The sequence below is a fragment of the Beta vulgaris genome, chromosome 8 (assembly GCF_026745355.1).
Source record: "Beta vulgaris subsp. vulgaris cultivar EL10 chromosome 8, EL10.2, whole genome shotgun sequence".
Taxonomy (NCBI): Eukaryota; Viridiplantae; Streptophyta; class Magnoliopsida; order Caryophyllales; family Amaranthaceae; genus Beta; species Beta vulgaris.
In genome coordinates this window covers 7,768,109-7,786,470 of record NC_079209.1, presented here as the reverse complement: position 1 = coordinate 7,786,470, position 18,362 = coordinate 7,768,109, and the positions used below count along the sequence as shown (strand labels likewise).

Sequence of the window (18,362 nt, the reverse complement as noted above, 5' to 3'; positions counted from 1 at the left end):
AAAAAAATGACAAAAATTTTTTTATTTTTTTTTTGGTAGGAAGGGTTGCGCTAGTTAGGAAAAAGCGCAGCCCTTCTAGCCCAGAAGGGCTGCGCTTTTTCCTAACTAGCGCAGCCCTTCTGGGCTAGAAGGGCTGCGCTTTTTCCTAACTAGCGCAGCCCTTCTAGCTTAAGGGCTGCGCTTTTCTAGCGCAGCCCTACTTAAAAAGTGAAGGGCTGCTACTGAAAGGGCTGCTGTCAAAAAGCGCAGCCCTACATGCCTTTTTTAGCGCAGCCCTTCTTCATTTTTCCACTAGTGCCTCAATCCCTGAACTCAAATTTTGGTTTTATACCCATTCATGGAGTTATGACGGCGGAAATCTATACTGGACAAATCCCTAATTTGTCCATATGATTTTCCAATATCCAATTAGATTTATAAGTCTTCCTTTAAAGACTTGTTGGCGATTTCTTCAATTCAAAACCATATTCGAAACAAAACCTTTACAATGACGTAGTAAAATATACGTTCATCCCGTGTAGGCAATAAAAACACGCTTATACTTATCACATTATAATTGGAAAAGGTAATATTTTCATGTTACGTCTATTCAAAGCCTAAATTAAATTATTAGTACATGATCTCCAATACGTATGAGACAGTTTGGTAACTAGCAATGTCCCTCGTCAAAATAGAAAAAGAAAACAAGCCATTTAGCTTAACTATATCACCATACTTAAATTTCAAAGCATGCGTAGGTTCAGAGAAAATTAGACCTTAGGAGTATTCCTTTACCCGTTTTGGCTAATGACTTGTAAAAGGAGGGGATGAGAAAAAGAAAGAAAACATCCTGTTTTCTGAAAATATTACATGCAAATATGCCATTCCATCCATAACAAACCTACACAGGAAGCTGCATAAAGATCAACGAGAGCTCATAATGATGATATGGAGCTGCAGGACGTGGAAAAAGGTACAACAGTGAACAGTCAACAGGAAGTGAATACTGCGAGATAAATTACCGAGTGGGTGGAAATTCAATGAAAAGGCCCAGTTCTATTATTATTGTCCTTAAGGAAGTACCCCCACAGTCCCCACTAGTTAGATTATTTGTGCCTCTTGCACGTCAAGTGTGTAATTTCTTTAAAGAACCAATTTTGTAAGATTTACAATGTATATTAGTGGCTTTCACATGGACAACAAAGGCTACTCAAAATTTTCTACTTTTAGGGTGGTGATACATTGATACTTGATAGGACTATAGCATTTCGCTCTGCTATTGAGTATTGATTATGGAGTTGTATATATATTGACTCATAGAGGATATAGAATGGGTGATGATATTTTGATTCTCATGAAAGGAAGAAGTTTGCTTCTCATGAGTCATGACTTTGAAGTTATAAAGAACATGGCTTACAAGTTACAACTAAACCAAGTGTACTGTACTACTTGGTATTACTCTTCAACATTAATGTTAAATCAAGTTTGATTCTTGTTTCCCTTGGTATTTTTTTGAGAAGTTTAATCTATACAAATATATTACCTTGGTATTTTTTGGAGAAGTTTAATCTATACAAATATATTAAAAGGCGTGTGAAAACAAGAAAATGTACCACGTGACGCTCTCCTTAGGGAGTTTTAGTTCATGTAATCCTTGTACAATAAAAAAATTAAGAAATTGCATGGTATAGGATTTGATCTCGAGAACTCAAGTACATATACTAAAGTTTCAACCACTAGGCTAAGTTGTATTTAGTGTTACTATGATAAAGTATTATACTAATAAATGAAATTTTTTCTTATCCGGGGCATAGCCCGGGCCTAATAACTAGTTCTTATGGTTAAATCATGTCCCTCTAGCTACTATTGGCTCATACACAGCATAAATGCATCATGTAGACATCGCAAAAGAGTATTTGAGACCACGTGGTACTTTGCGCTTCTAGGTTGTGTATTCCTAATAGGTAATCTATCTATTAAGAATAAAAATATAAATGAATTGTGAAAGTCGACTTAGTAAAATAACTATATTCTCTATTTGGTTAGACAAAAATATAAATGAATTGTGAAAGTCGACTTAGTAAAATAAAAAAAAAATATATTCTCTATTTGGTTAGACAAAAATTATTAAAAAAAAAACGGTCTAATTTTAATATAAAAGTAGACCTAGTCACTAAATGAATTAAACTAGTCATCATTGAGCTAATTCTCTTTTTAATTCATTTAAAGGTATGCGGTCTCTTACAAGACAAACTTTTGGTTAGTATACTTAGTGATAAGTTTAATACTCCCTCCGTCCCATAATATAGTGTTTGCATTCCTCTTTGGATGTCCCAAAATGTTGTGCCTATTTTTTAATCAATTTGTTTGGACTAAATTATCATCCTTCATTTCTACATAAAACTTTCCAAAATACCCCTATTTTGTTTTAAAATATGTGCCCTATTTATTGTTTTACACCATTCCAAGGAATATTTATTGCTCTTTCATTTTATTTTAAAGGAAAAAAAAGAAAAAAAACTAGTTCCAAGATAAAAATACCCAATAAACATTTACTTAAATATATATTTTTGTAAAATCCTAAAACTCCTTCCATTTTCCTTAATTCTTGTAAAAAATGAAAAGTGGGCACTATATCATGGGATGGAGGCCGTGGAGGGAGTAACATATTGACTACACTACATATACTTTGCTCACGTTACTAAAAACCTTTGCAAACATGTTACTAGAAATTCCACGTGGCACAATTAATTACCTATTACCTTTTATAAAATAATCTAAAATCTAATTTTAATCAAATTACATTTTCAAAATTCACCCTTTATATATTTTTGGAGTTTTTATGGGAAAACTTAACTTTTAATTGTCACCAAACATCATCACATATTCACATACACAACATTCGTAGGGAGGGAGTTAATTGGTCGTCTTCTACAAAAGGAACCCTCAGTGACTAGGGGTTCTTGACCAAATCACCATATTAAAACAAGTAACAAATATATACTAATTAACAAACATAGTAAGATCTAGTCCATACAAAGAAAGAGACAGCATGGAGTTTTGACCACAATGCAAGTTCAGGAAATAGTAGTAAATTTTCGGGGACTTCAGTTCGTTCCCCACTTATTTATACTAACACCAACCAGGGCCGGCCAATAGCCTGTGCAAACAGACCATCAGCACAGGGCCCAAAAATTTTGAGGGCCCAATATTGAAACCCAGCCTTTTACAAAAAAAAAAAAGAAGCGTCTCCTCTCTTCCAACTGAAACCTAGAGCACCAGTTGTCCAGTTCAGTAATTCACTAATTCAGTATCAACTCTCTACCTTCTCCTAATTTTTCGGTCCATATTATTGGCAGTTTTCCCAAATTTGTTGATGTTCCATATTCTTAATTTCTCAACTTTCCAAAATTCTCTCACTCATTCCCTATCAACAATTATGCATAATATGAAAAAATCAAATTATGATTTCTCCATTCAATCTTCAAATAACGGCTACTACTTTTTACTCTTTAAATATTTTTACCCGATCTCAATTTTTCCATCAATTGTCAACTAATTCTGTGACAAAGAAATTAAGATTCATACCTTCAAGTTCTTGTTATATTTTGGTTTATGGGAATTGGGGAAGAAGAATAAACCAGAAGACTGAAAATTCCTTCTGTTTCTTTGTTGTCCATCTCAGTGTGTATTTTGTTTCTTGATTCTCATTCATTCACTCAGGAGTCAGGGGATTTGAAATTTTGAGTGACGAAGGTGAAGTTTGAAGAAAGCAAAGAGTAAGGTAAATTCTATCATTTACAGGTTATTCAATTGGACTATTAATTAATCAATTTGTTTTTTCTTTAATTTTTTGGTTGAGAATTGTCGAAATGTTGGCTGTGCCTAATTGCTCCAATATGATGAAGAAAATGACATCATGATGTACTCTCTAACTTGAACATGTAACACTGTAATGTAATATTTTAAGGTTTTTAGTGGCATTGTGTATAATCTCCATCATCAATTGAATTTATTATATATTAATGAGATTTTCTTTTTTAATTTTTTAAGTTGAAATGATTGGTTAGTAACTGACTAATAAGGACAGATTTATCACAAGTAAAAGACTAATAATAGTTTCAAGTTGTATTGAGGTTTTATTTACCCCTTAAATAAAGTATTTTAAGTTTTTGGGGATTCAATTTGTAAGAATATAATGGTAAGATGTAGAGTAATATTCTTAATATATACTTTTTTTTTTATGAAAATTGCATTTTTTATATTAGGGGCCCAATTTTTAAGATTAGAACAGCGCCTCTAAAATGTTTAAGACGGCCCTGACACCAACACAAGCTTAACTAGTGAGGCAACGTAAAAGAAAGCTAACTATAGATTTTATTTCAGCATGACAACCAAAACCCTACTCTTTTCTCTTCACATTTTGGTTTGTTTTAGCAGCTCCATTAACTTCAAATCATCTTCTTAAAGGCTCTTCCATATCTGTTGAGTATGCTTCTTCTAACTTTCTTATTTACCAAGACAAAACCTTCACTTGCGGCTTCTACACTTTGAATCATAGCACCCATGCCTATTTTTTCTCAATTTGGTTCACCAACTCAAATGAAAGAACACTTGTTTGGATGGCTAACCGAGAAAAACCCGTCAACAGTCGAGGCTCGAGGCTCACTACCCTTAGGAAAGATGGTGTCTTAGTCTTGACTGACTTTGGTGGCTCAATCGTGTGGGAAACAAATACTTCATCAACCGCAGTCGATAGAGCCGAGCTTCTCAACTCAGGGAACCTTGTTCTCAAGGACACAACTGGTAACATCCTTTGGCAAAGCTTTGATTTTCCTACAGATACTTTGTTACCAAGTCAGTTTTTTACTAAAAATCACAATTTAATTTCCAAGCTTTCCCTCCAAGATCTTGCTCCTGGGTATTTTAGGTTCTTTTTCGATAATGATAATGTGCTGAAAATGGTTTATAATGGTCCTGAATTTACCAGCATCTATTGGCCTACTCCTGGTTTAAATGTTCCAAGATGGTAGGACATCGTACAATAGTACTAGGATCACCATTCTTGATGAGAACGACACTTTTGTTTCAAGTGACCGACTACAATTTAGTGCTTCTGACATGGGTAATCTCGGGGTTAAAAGAAGGTTAACAATGAATTATGATGGGAATTTGAGGCTTTATAGCTTGAATAATTTGTCAAGGTTATGGACTATAACATGGCAAGCTATGTCCAAACCATGTCATGTGCATGGGCTTTGTGGTAGAAATGGGATTTGTATTTATACACCTGAGCCAAAATGTTCATGCCCTATGTTGTAACCCAAAGGAACACTCAAGAAAGGGGGGTTGAATTGAGTGGTGAAATCTAATCGATTTTCGCAATAATCCTTTCACAGCTCAGTGCCAGGCTCTCTGAGCTGAACACTCGAAAATTGCTAATTTGCGTTTTTGCGAATAATAAACTTAAAGGATATTAGATTTGACACAAGATATAACGTGGTTCAACCTCACCTCTGAGATCTACGTCCACAAGAAACAAAAACTCTTTTATTTCTTTGAATCCTATAATATCAAACTCTTGATACAATACGATTCCCCTCACTACTAACCCTAGTAATGACTCCCAACACTTAACTCTAAGTGTTGACACTCTCTATAATGTAGAAGTTACAGAAAAGAACAATCCTCAAAGATGTGCTTCTTAGTCAAGCAAATAGAGGACGATTACAATTGTGAAATAGTAACTTAAACCTATCTAGCTCAGTGCTATGCTCAGTGCCGGAGGAAATAGTTTTCAGCTTTTAATAGACTCGATTTTGCTCTGTGAAAACTTGAGATTTAAAAGTGAATTCTGATTCCCTTTTATAGGCTTGGTTAGGACGAAAATCACTTAAAAATATCTTTATCTTTTAAGGAATAAAACTTTATCTTTTTCTATCTTTATCTTTTAAACTTAAAAAGATAAGTTTTCCACATTAGATTTTCTTTTCAACTCAAATTCTGTTTATATCTAAAAATTATTTTTCCAAATCCTTTTTGGAAAATCAGAAAACATGTTTTACTAAAACTCTGTTTTATAAAAATCTTTTTTTAAAAAACACGGTTTTTTATTCAAAACGATTTTTTATCAAAATCTTTTTCAAAAAATCGTTTTATATAAAAACACGGTTTTATCAAAATCTTTTATCAAAACTTGTTTTTATCAAAATCTTTTCAATACACGTTTTAATCAAAATCTTTTATAAAACTTGTTTTTATCAAAATCTTTTCAATACACGTTTTAATCAAAATCTTTTATAAAACTTGTTTTTATCAAAATCTTTTCAATACACGTTTTAATCAAAATCTTTTATAAAACTTGTTTTTATTAAAATCTTTTATACACGCAATCTTTTAGAAAATCTTTTTCTTTAAAAACTCGTTTTCCTAATCCCTTTTGATTTCTGATTTTGAAAACTTATTTCCTTTTTATATAGAAATATAATTTTAATATAATTATTTACTTTCTTAACTCAAAGAAGATAATAATTATATTAACTTTATATTTCTATATTGAGCACATTGCATATTACTAAGCATATTACATTTTAATCTAAAGTTACTATTCTAAGAAATTATAAACTTGAACTTCATTCTTGATTCTTCTTTTCTTCAAAGTCTTCGTTTATCAATTTCTTTCTTCATGCATCTGTTGCAGCTGTTACATACTTTCATGCTATAACATATTATATTAATTTTCATCATCAAAACATAACATGTGCATAAAACATAACATGTACATGCACAACAAATTCCCCCTTTTTGATGATGACAAACTCATGAATATAATATTGTTACAAAACATTTGTTCCCCCTTAAAGTATGCATATTGACTTTTGTTCCCCCTCAAACAATACATGGATTATTATTTACCCTTTTACCTTTTAGAAGCTATCCGTACCTTAGATTAATAGCTTTCAATCATTCACTTGTCCCTACATGCTCATTTATATTGTATTCACATTATCTCAACCTAGGATATCATCAAGATTCTAGTCAATATTATATGCTTTTCTTTTCCCCCTTTTGTCATTCTCAAAAAGCATCAAAAAGACAAAAAACACACATATACTCAGAATAGATCCAAAATAATCCAATAGCTCAACCAAGTGGGCTAGGGATGCTGGTGCTACAACCAATACCAATTCACAATCATCAGAAACATCCAAAAAGTATCCAAAAGTACCAAAATAGTTTCACAAAACCACAAGTTTTTCAAAAAAACTACAAAGCATCATCATGAGTTCAAAGTAGGACGGGGACAAAGGAAGATGGTCATGGTTTGGACATAAGTTGACGGTGACGTTGAGCGGCAAGGGTATCACTGGCTCGTAGTCGGGCCACAAAGCTGCTGCATTTGTTTTTGCATGTCACGCAAGCATCCATCATCTTCAAACAGTTTTGACATGCCTCCTTTGGTGTAAAACCCCGAAAATCTTTCTTCAGTAATTCTCCTTCCAGCACACACAGATCCATTTTACTGAGGATACCATCATGCATCGCATCACTACTAGTGACTCCCTTTGAATTCAGAGCCAACACATCAAAAGCATCAAAAATTTTTGTGAGCCACAACCCGTAAGGATAGTACAAAGGGTGTGGACAGATTTTTCATATGAAGAACCATGAGGTGAGGAAGGCTAATAGGATGCCATGGATTAACAGCCATAAAAGACTTGGTCCATAATTAGACATTCCCTCGGTTTTCAATACGGGGGAGAACAGATTTTGTGATGAGGTTGCGGAGAAGTTTATGTTGGGCGAAAGATGGGAAACCGAAAAAATTTGAGCATGTATGAAGGTTGACCCGATAAAGTACGGCTTATTGTTGCACTGTCAATTCCAGACAAGAGGGCCACGACTGATGGGGTAAATCCGAAAACCCACTTGTGGGAACACCTAAAATTGTCCCGAGTTCAATCACAGTCAAGGAAATCCCAACTTCATTAACAACAGTAGAAAGAACCAAATTCTCATCAATTGATAGGTTGACATAAAATTGATGTATCTCAGATTCATAAAAACCTTCATTAAAATTCAGTAAAGACACCCAGCCTTGAGATTGTAACGCATCCAACAAGAATTTAAACTCCGGCCGTGAGACCCAAGTGGTCGGGAAAACACGTCCGGACAGAATCTTGACCGAAGAACCTTTCGGCTTTTTAGAGGAAGACTTACCAGAAGTTGAAGCCTTCCGTTTTCGAGATGGAGATGCGGTGGATGTCGTAGCAGCGGAAGTAGACTTGGGCGCCGGAGATTTATCAGATCTTGTCACGGGTTTGCGCGGTTTCGGAGCAGTGGTGGAAGGGCGTTTTATAGTGGAGTTTTTAGAGACAAAGGGTTTAAAACAACGTTTAGTAGTGGTGGAGGGTTTTGGTGGAGACGGTGGAGGTGTCGGCTGGGGAGGCGGGGGAGCAGGTGACGGAGGAGGTGAAGGTTGGGGTGGTGGTGATGGCGGGGGTGTCGGAATGCGCGGAGGAGAAGGCGGGGGTGACGGAGTCGGTGAGGAAACGGCGTTTTTCTTGAGAAACCGCCGAGCCACCATTTTCCGTCCCATGGTGGTAGATGGAAGAGTAGAGGAGAGAGAAAGGAAAGATGGGGGTTTATTTGTGTAGGGTTAGGATTTTTTTTAAGTGAGTCAGGTTAGGTGGGGTAGGTAGGGTAGTCCACTTTTCCTTTATGTTGAATGCCTTGCATGAATTTTTTTCAAAAAGAATTTTATAACACAATTTTTCGAAGTGATTTTAGTTTTATCAAAGCAACATCAATGGAAATTTTCGAAAATGGTGATACTTTTGTTGGAATTTTCATGGAATTTTTCTGAAGCAACTTAGGTGTCAGTTATCAGGACAGCATCATTAGCCTTTTCAGGAGTCTTGAATTAAATCAAACATCTGACTTAGTGTAGGTATAATCTTTTGAACTCTTAAGTTTGCAAAGGAATCAAAGGGCACATTAATCAACTAGGCACTGAAATCAACCCCAAGGCTAATCTAAGCTTTTCAAATCTTTCACGAGCAAGTGTTTAGTGAAAATATCAGCTATTTGTCTTCAGTACAAATAAATTCAAGGGCTATATTACCTTTTTCGACATGATCACGTAAGAAATGATATCTAATTTCTATATGCTTTGTACGTGAATGTTGAACAGGATTTTTAGAGATATTTATGGCACTTGTATTATCACACATAATGGGCACATTATCAATCAAAACACCAAAATCTCTAAGTTGTTGTCTTACCCATAATACCTGTGCACAACAAGATGCGGCTGCAACTATTCAGCTTCTGCAGTGGAAAGAGCCACGAATTTTGCTTTTTGGAAGCCCATGAGATTAAGCAAGGACCTAAGAAGGTGGCTGTTCCAGAGGTACTTTTTCTATCTACTAAAAACCTGCATAATCTGCGTCAGAAAAACCAATCAAGTCAAAGTTGCCTCCTTTGGATACCATAGATATAAGTTATAGTGCCTCTTAAGTATCTAAGGATTCGTTTGACAGCTTTGAAGTGAGACTCCTTTGGACATGATTGAAATCTGGCGCAGAGACATACACTGTGAAGAATATCTGGTCGACTGGAAGTTAAATAAAGAAGAGAACCTATCATACCTCGGTAGATTGTTTCATCTACTTTCTTACCATTTTCGTCCAGATCTAATTTAAGTGCAGTAGGTACAGGTGTAGGATAAGTCTTTGAATCTTCCATACCATACTTCTTCAATAGTTCCTTCACATATTTCTGTTGATGTATCATGATGCCATTATCCAGTTGCTTGATTTGTAAACCTAGGAAGAAACTTAATTCTCCCATCATAGACATTTCAAATTCACTCTTCATTAGTTCAGCAAAATAATGACATAATAATTCTGTAGTTGCTCCAAAAATAATATCATCAACATAAATTTGAACAACTAGCAATTCTTCCCCCTTACTTTTCAGAAACAATGTCCTATCTACTGAACCTCTTTTAAAGCCATTTTCCATTAAAAAGATAGATAGGCGTTCATACCAAGCTCTAGGAGCTTGCTTTAAACCATAAAGCCTTATCTAGTTTATAAACATGTTTAGGAAAATTTTGATCAATAAAGCCAGGAGGTTGTTCAACATACACTGTTTCTTTTAAGTACCCGTTTAAGAATGCAGTTTTGACATCCATTTGAAAAAGTTTAATATTTTTAAAAGCTGCAAAGGATATCAAAATTCGAATAGCTTCTAAACGGGCTACAGGGGCAAAGGTCTCATCATAATCAATTCCCTCTTGTTGGTTAAAGCCTTGGCACACTAGTCTGGCTTTATTTCGAACAATCATCCCACTATCATCCAGTTTGTTTCTAAAAACCCATTTTGTTCCAATTACTGATTGATGAGTGGGACGAGGTTCTAGATGCCAAACTTCATTTCTTTTGAATTGATTTAACTCATCCTGCATAGCCAAAATCCAATCAGGGTCAGTCAATGCAATTTTATAATTAGATGGTTCAATTTCAGATATAAAAGCATTGAAAGCACAAAAGTTATGAAGAGATGAACGAGTTTGGACTCCCTTTGATATGTCTGTGAGTATTAGGTCAGTAGGATGTGATCCTTGGTGTTTCCACTTCTTCGGAGTGAAAATTTCGTTCTGTGGCTCAGTGCCATGCTCTGAGCGTTCACTGTTGTTTTCGTTTTCTTCAGCTTCTGTTGGTTCTGCCGACCTTCTTCTTCGACAGTTTCAGTTATCTCTTCTGCATCTTTTTCATTCTCGTCGCAGTTGTTGATTTGTTCTTCAGACTGTGCCATGCTCTGAGCCTCAGAACTTGTTTCAGGTTGATTCTCATCATGCTGTTTGTCTCGTGACTCTCTAATCAGTCCAATAGAGAAGTCTTCGTCATCATCTACCTGCACATCTTGTAAGCTTTTATCAGATTCATCAAATATGACATGGACACTCTCCTCCATACGCATTGTTCTTTTGTTGTATACTTTATATGCTTTGCTATGAGGAGAGTATCCAATAAACACGGCTTCATCACTTCTTGGATCAAACTTACCCAAATTATCCTTGCCATTGTTGTGAACATAACAAGTACATCCAAAACATCTTAAGTGAGAGATATTTGGTTTCCTACCTTTGATCAGTTCATATGGAGTTTTATTCAAGATGGATCGTACTTTAGTTCTGTTATATATATAGCATGCAGTACTTACTGCCTCGGCCCAAAAATTTCTAGGTAAGCCACTTTGTAGAAGCATGGTTCGAGACATGTCTTCTAAAGTACGATTCATCCTTTCTACAACTCCATTCTGTTGTGGTGTTCTTGGTGCAGAGAAATTATGATCAATTCCATTGTCATTGCAGAATTTTTCAAATCTGTATTTTCAAACTCAGTGCCATGATCAGTACGGACAGACAGCAATTTACAATTTGTTTGATTTTGAACTTTTCGAATATGAACAAGAAAAACATCAAATGTTTCATCTTTCCCACCAATGAATAATGTCCAAACAAATCTAGAGAAATCATCAACAAGTACCAACACATATTTGCTACCACCTCTACTCCTTACACGCATTGGGCCACAAAGATCCATGTGAATTAGTTCCAAGGGTTTAGAGGTGCTAACAAATGTCTTTGACTTAAAAGATGATCGAACATGTTTGCATCTAGCACATGCATTACAAATTGTTTCCCAATCAAAGTTTATGGATGGTAAACCATCTACTAAATCCATTTTTCTCAATTTGTTAAGCAGTCTAGAGCTAACATGTCCAAGTCTTTTATGCCAAAGTAGTGGATTATCTTGTAGGGCACTCATGCATGAAATTTTCTCATTAGGTAAGGTATCTAGACAGATTATATAGACATTGTTTAATCTTTTACCTTCCAAAATTACTTCCCTAGTTTTCATATTCAAGATTTGGCACAAATTTGCCTGAAATTCAACAACATTACCTTTATCACACAGTTGTGATATACTTAACAAGTTGTGTTTCAGTCCATTTACCAACATAACATTCTCGATGGAGTGTGTTAGAGACTTGCCGACATTGCCTATTCCAATGATCTCTCCCTTTTTGTTGTCGCCAAATGTAACACACCCTCCATTGTGGGCTACTAGTGAGAGGAATTGTGTTTTGTCACCAGTCATATGTCTTGAGCAACCACTGTCGAGATACCATAGGTTGCTTCCTCTCACGTTTACCTGCACAAGAATCACTTGTTAGTTTTAGGAACCCATACTTGTTTGGGTCCCTTTTTCTTACGTTGAGCATCTAGAATGTCTTTTCTAACCCAGATTTGAGTGACATGTTTAATGTTCTTTGCAATTCGATTTTTCTTTTTGTTACAGTCCTCAATTAGGTGTCCATTATTTCCACAAAAGTTGCAAATAAGATATTCAGGAAGGCCAACATATTTTCTTTTTCGAAAGTCTCTTTCGAAGGGTCTGGCACTGAGCCTGGCACTGAGTCGCTGGTCAGAATATCCTAATCCTGTTTTGTTCGTGTTGTTTGTGGTGCAAGTTAGGTAATTTAGAGCATTCTTCCCATTGGTCCATTTTTCGTGCATCTTTCGAGCAATAGAAAGTTGTGATTCCAAATATTCAACTGAGGTGTTCAAATCACTACTTCTTTTTCGGGAAATCTCTAAGTCCTTTTTAACCTTATCCAGTTCTTCTTTTATTTTCTCATCACTAGGTAGCGTAAGTGGGACAATTTCAGATTGTTGTCTTGATTTTTTAAGTTCATTCAACTCGTGATTTAAATTTTCAATTTGTTCCTCAAGACTAGACTTTTCAGCTTGGAACTCAGTGACTGGCACTGAGTTGTTTACGAGATTATCAACTAGAGTCTTTTCTTGTTTTAGTGTGTTTATCTCTAAGTCTTTCTCGTCAATCCTTTTTATTAGAGTTTTGTTTTCTTTCAGCAATTCCTTATATTCTGTTTCTAATCCAATTTTTAGCCTGGTCAAATTTTTTATTTCCTTTTTCATGTTATCAAAATTATCATTCATGTTTTGACAATCATCAATTACGTTTTCAAGCAATATGACAAGCTTACTTTTGGAAAGAAGATGAATTGAAGGTTTTAAAGAAGTTAGACTTACCTCACTGTCTTCTTCCTCTTCAAGAGGGTTCGAACTTTTAGCCATCAAGCATAGATGTGAGTCGTCATGGCTCAGTGCCGTCTTCAGAGTGGTCTGTACAGCATTCAGACATAATTTTGCTTCGTGGCTCTGAGCGTGGCACTGATCTTCGTCAGAATCCGAGTCTCCCCAGACTGCTGCGATCATGGCTTTCTTGTACTCCTTCTTAGACTGCTCTCGTTTTTCTCTAGGCTTTTCTTCATCCCACAGAGGGCATTCTTTAATCCTGTGATCATACTCACCACACTTGAAACAACCAGAGTTAGTAGCACTTTTCTTAGGGTTAAAAGTAGTGCCTTTACCTTTGGAGTTTCCACCTCTCCTGAAGTTGTTATTCCTATTCTTTTTCAGAAAGTTTTGAAATTTCCTAGTTAGAAAAGCTAGTTCTTCATCACTATCACTATCATCCGTTTCTACTTCAGTTTTTAAGGCCAACCCCTTATTCTTTGGTTCACTTGATTTAGAGTCTAAAACAAGTTCGTGAGTCATTAAGGAACCAATGAGTTGTTCTAGTGAGAGTTTTGATAAATCCTTAGCCTCTTGAATAGCAGTTATTTTAGGAAGCCATTTATTAGTCAAACTTCTTAACACTTTTCTAACTAAATCTTCAGAAGAATAGATTTTTCCTAAAGATCTTAGTTCATTAGTTATTAGTGTAAATCTGGTAAACATATCTTTAATAGATTCGTCCTTATTCATTGTGAACAGTTCATATTGTTGGACTAGTAAATCTATCCTAGACTGTTTTACCTCGTTTGTACCTTCATGTGCCAATTCCAGTGTGTCCCAGATTTCCTTAGCATGGTGCACTGCAGAGATTCTTGAATATTCATCAGGTCCAATTCCAGATTGGAGAATACTCATAGCTTTTGAAATTCTTTTCTGCCTTTCCGTAGTCAACAGAATTGTACTCTCTCTTCCTCTTTGTCGAACAGGTTACCTTCATCATCTTTGTTTTGAATAGGAAGAGGTCCAGTCTTTATGATTCTCCAGCATTGAAAGTCAGAACCTTGAATGTAATCCTCATCCTAGTCTTCCACCATCCATAATCTTTCCCGTTGAAAATTGGACACTTGGAATACTTGTCGCGAAAGTCGTCTTGTGTGTTCATGTTTCTATTCTCTAGATGTGAGTCTTACGAGAATAACCTGGCTCTGATACCACTTGTTGTAACCCAAAGGAACACTCAAGAAGGGGGGGGTTGAATTGAGTGGTGAAATCTAATCGATTTTCGCAAAAATCCTTTCACAGCTCAGTGCCAGGCTCTGAGCTGAACACTCGAAAATTGCTAATTTGCGTTTTTGCGAATAATAAACTTAAAGATATTAGATTTGACACAAGATATAACGTGGTTCAATCTCACCTCTGAGATCTACGTCCACAAGAAACAAAAACTCTTTTATTTCTTTGAATCCTATAATATCAAACTCTTGATACAATACGATTCCCCTCACTACTAACCCTAGTAATGACTCCCAACACTTAACTCTAAGTGTTGACACTCTCTATAATGTAAAAGTTACAGAAAAGAACGATCCTCAAAGATGTGCTTCTTAGTCAAGCAAATAGAGGACAATTACAATTGTGAAATAGTAACTTAAACCTAACTAGCTCAGTGCTATGCTCAGTGCCAAGGAAATAGTTTTCAGCTTTTAATTAGACTCGATTTTCTCTCTGAAAACGTGAGATTTAAAAGTGAATTCTGATTCCCTTTTATAGGCTTGGTTAGGACGAAAATCACTTAAAAATATCTTTATCTTTTAAGATAAAACTTTATCTTTTTCTATCTTTATCTTTTAAACAAAAAAGATAATTTTACATTAGATTTTCTTTTTCAACTCAAATTCTGTTTATATCTAAAAATTATTTTTCCAAATCCTTTTTGAAAATCAGAAAACATGTTTTATAAAATCTGTTTTATAAAAATCTTTTATTAAAAACGTTTTATCAAAACGATTTTTATAAAATCTTTTTCAAAAATCTTTTATATAAAACACGTTTATAAAATCTTTATTCAAAACTTGTTTTATCAAATTAATAACGTTTTATCAAAATCTTTATAAAATTGTTTTATAAACTTAATACACGTTTTATAAAATCTTTTATAAAACTTGTTTTTATCAAAATCTTTTCAATACACGTTTTTAATCAAAATTTTTATAAAACTGTTTTTATTAAAATCTTTTATACACGCAATCTTTTAGAAAATCTTTTCTTTAAAAACTCGTTTTCCTAATCCCTTTTGATTTCTGATTTTGAAAACTTATTTCCTTTTTATATAGAAATATAATTTTAATATAATTATTTACTTTCTTAACTCAAAGAAGATAATAATTATATTAACTTTATATTTCTATATTGAGCACATTGCATATTACTAAGCATATTACATTTTAATCTAAAGTTACTATTCTAAGAAATTATAAACTTGAACTTCATTCTTGATTCTTCTTTTCTTCAAAGTCTTCGTTTATCAATTTCTTTCTTCATGCATCTGTTGCAGCTGTTACATACTTTCATGCTATAACATATTATATTAATTTTCATCATCAAAACATAACATGTGCATAAAACATAACATGTACATGCACAACACCCTCCTTACCATGAACCCACTAATTCAAATGATTGGAACAAAGGATGCAAGCCTAGATTCAAAAGGAGTGACAACGATTCTCAATTTGTTGAGCTGCCCCATGTCGATTACTATGGTTTTGATCTCAATTATAGTCAAAATGTTTCCTTTGAAGATTGCCGAAAACTCTGCTTGGGGGACAGTCGTTGTCAAGCTTTTAAACATGTAATATATTCAGGTTTATGGTTACGTTACACAAAAGGGGATCTTTTTAATGGATGCAGAGATGAAGAGAACTTATTTTTAAGAATTCCAACAACATTAGATCCCAAATCTATCCTTAATGTATCACAATTGGCTTGTGATGAAGGCGGGGAGTTGAAAATTGTACTATTGAACCGTACCTATAATGAGGCATCACGTCGAAGCTTTAAGTGGGTTTATGTATACAGTTTTGGTGGGGCTGTTGGAGCAATTGAACTTGTTAGAATAATATATGTACATATATTATATATTATTATGTAAATATAGTGTAATCCTAGTTATTAGGTAACTGTAAATTAGTTTCCTTGTTAAGCTCCTAGATTGACTCCTACTAGGATGTATATAACTGAATTATGTTCAAGAGAATATTCAAGGGATTATATTCTATCAGAACTCATCATATTTGTTGCAAGCTTGATTTTCCTTTTCAGGAAACATGGAATTTCAGCTTCTTTGGAAGAGGGATACCGATCGATTTCAAGCCAGTTTAGGAGCTTTAGTCATAGTGAACTCAAGAGAGCAACAAGTAATTTCAAGCACCTTCTTGGAAGAGGGGGGTTTGGAGCTGTTTATAAGGGTATTTTGGGGGATGAACGAGTGGTAGCAGTAAAGAAATTAGAAAACATGGTCCAAGGGGAGGAAGAATTTTGGGCAGAAGTGAGCACGTTTGGTAGGATTAATCATATGAATCTAGCAAGAATTTGGGGTTTTTGCTCAGAAGGGAAACACAGGCTATTAGTCTATGAATATGTGGAGAACGCATCTTTGGACAAACACTTGTTCTTATCCTTTGAAAACAACACCCTTCTAGAATGCGGAAAGAGGTTCAAAGTTGCATTAGGAATCGCGAAAGGCTTGGCTTACCTTCATCATGAGTGCCTGGAATGGGTTATCCATTGTGATGTGAAGCCGGAAAACATACTCTTGGACTGCGATTTTGAGGCTAAAATCTCCGACTTTGGATTAGCAAAGTTATGCCAACGAGGTGGTCATGGGTTGGCGAAAATGTCTAATATTAGAGGCACAAAAGGGTATATGGCTTCTGAGTGGACAACAAACCTTCCACTTACTTCAAAAGTTGATGTTTATAGCTATGGAGTTGTGAGAGGAGTTCGACTATCAAGTTCCACGTTGGATGATAGGCGTGGTGGTGAAGAATATATTGTGGAATTCACAAGCTATGTAAGATTGGCAAAAGTAAAGATGCAAGAAGGAGATGATTCATGGATAATGGACTTCGTGGATCTAAGATTGGAAGGAGAATATAACAAGAACCAAGCTGCTATGATGATACAGATAGGACTTCTATGTGTTGACGATGACAAGAATAAAAGGTCGACAATGGAATCAGTTGTCCAAGTTCTTGCAGATTGTGAAATTGAAGTCGCAACTGTGTAGGCTCCGGCCTCCGGGCAACAACATATGACCAGGAGTTAGCTTATTATGCTTTTTGTGGCACTTCTGACTTGTGAGATTGATCAGAAGTATGTTATGTTTATATATGTTTTATGTAAGGTGTGCTATATGTTATACTCCATGTTAACTCCCATCATATATATAACTAGCCTTTTATGCACGCGATGCGTGCGATGATATTTTTAGGCCTAATACTAAGTAGTAAACAAACTGAAAATGCAAGTTAGTATTTAAGTTCACCTCCATTTTGTGAATAATTAAGATTCTTCCATGTTCTTTTTATGTTGTTATTCATTTTTGTGATTTTGAATAATTTTTTGTTTCTCAAGTCTTATATGTGCATGTTCTTTTATAATCAGTACTACTATGATGTTCTTTACTAAATATCGTCATGTTTTTTTTTTGGTTTTATTCATTTTTGTAATTTATAATAGTTTTTGATATGGATTTCAGTAATTTCTCTATGATCCCAAAATTGTAACCAAAAATTATAATACAATTTCAGTTTTTTTTCCTTGTTTAACTTCTAAATTCTGATTTCACAAATTGATATTTAAGAATTTTCATCATTTTAATTTTTCTCCTTTTCTAAATGTTCACACTTTGAGTTTCAATTATATTTGAAAGGAATTTTAAGTTTTTCATACACAATCTGATTACGCATGAAACAATCATTTTTAATTTTTTTCCTTTTCTAAATTTGAACACTTTGAGTTTCAATTATAGGTAAAATGAAATTTCAAAATTTTCATACACAATCTGATTTCGCGTGAAATGGTTTTCGCAAATTAATGTAATTTTTTTCTGAAAATGGATTTTTGCAAAAGTTGTTCGCAAAAAGGTTTGATATTGTTTTGTTTTTCAAAATTTATTTCTGAACATGGATATTCTGCAAAAGTTTTGGGGAAAAGTTTTATATTGAAATTTAAAAAAAGGAACTATATTTGTAACATTTTCATCAGT

The 18,362-nt window shown here is 34.5% G+C and overlaps 1 pseudogene; it reads left to right on the top strand.

Annotated features, from left to right (window-relative positions):
- The first annotated feature begins 3,160 nt into the window (after nucleotides 1-3,160).
- Nucleotides 3,161-17,576, top strand: LOC104883008 (putative receptor protein kinase ZmPK1; annotated as a pseudogene).
- The last annotated feature ends 786 nt before the right edge of the window (nucleotides 17,577-18,362 follow it).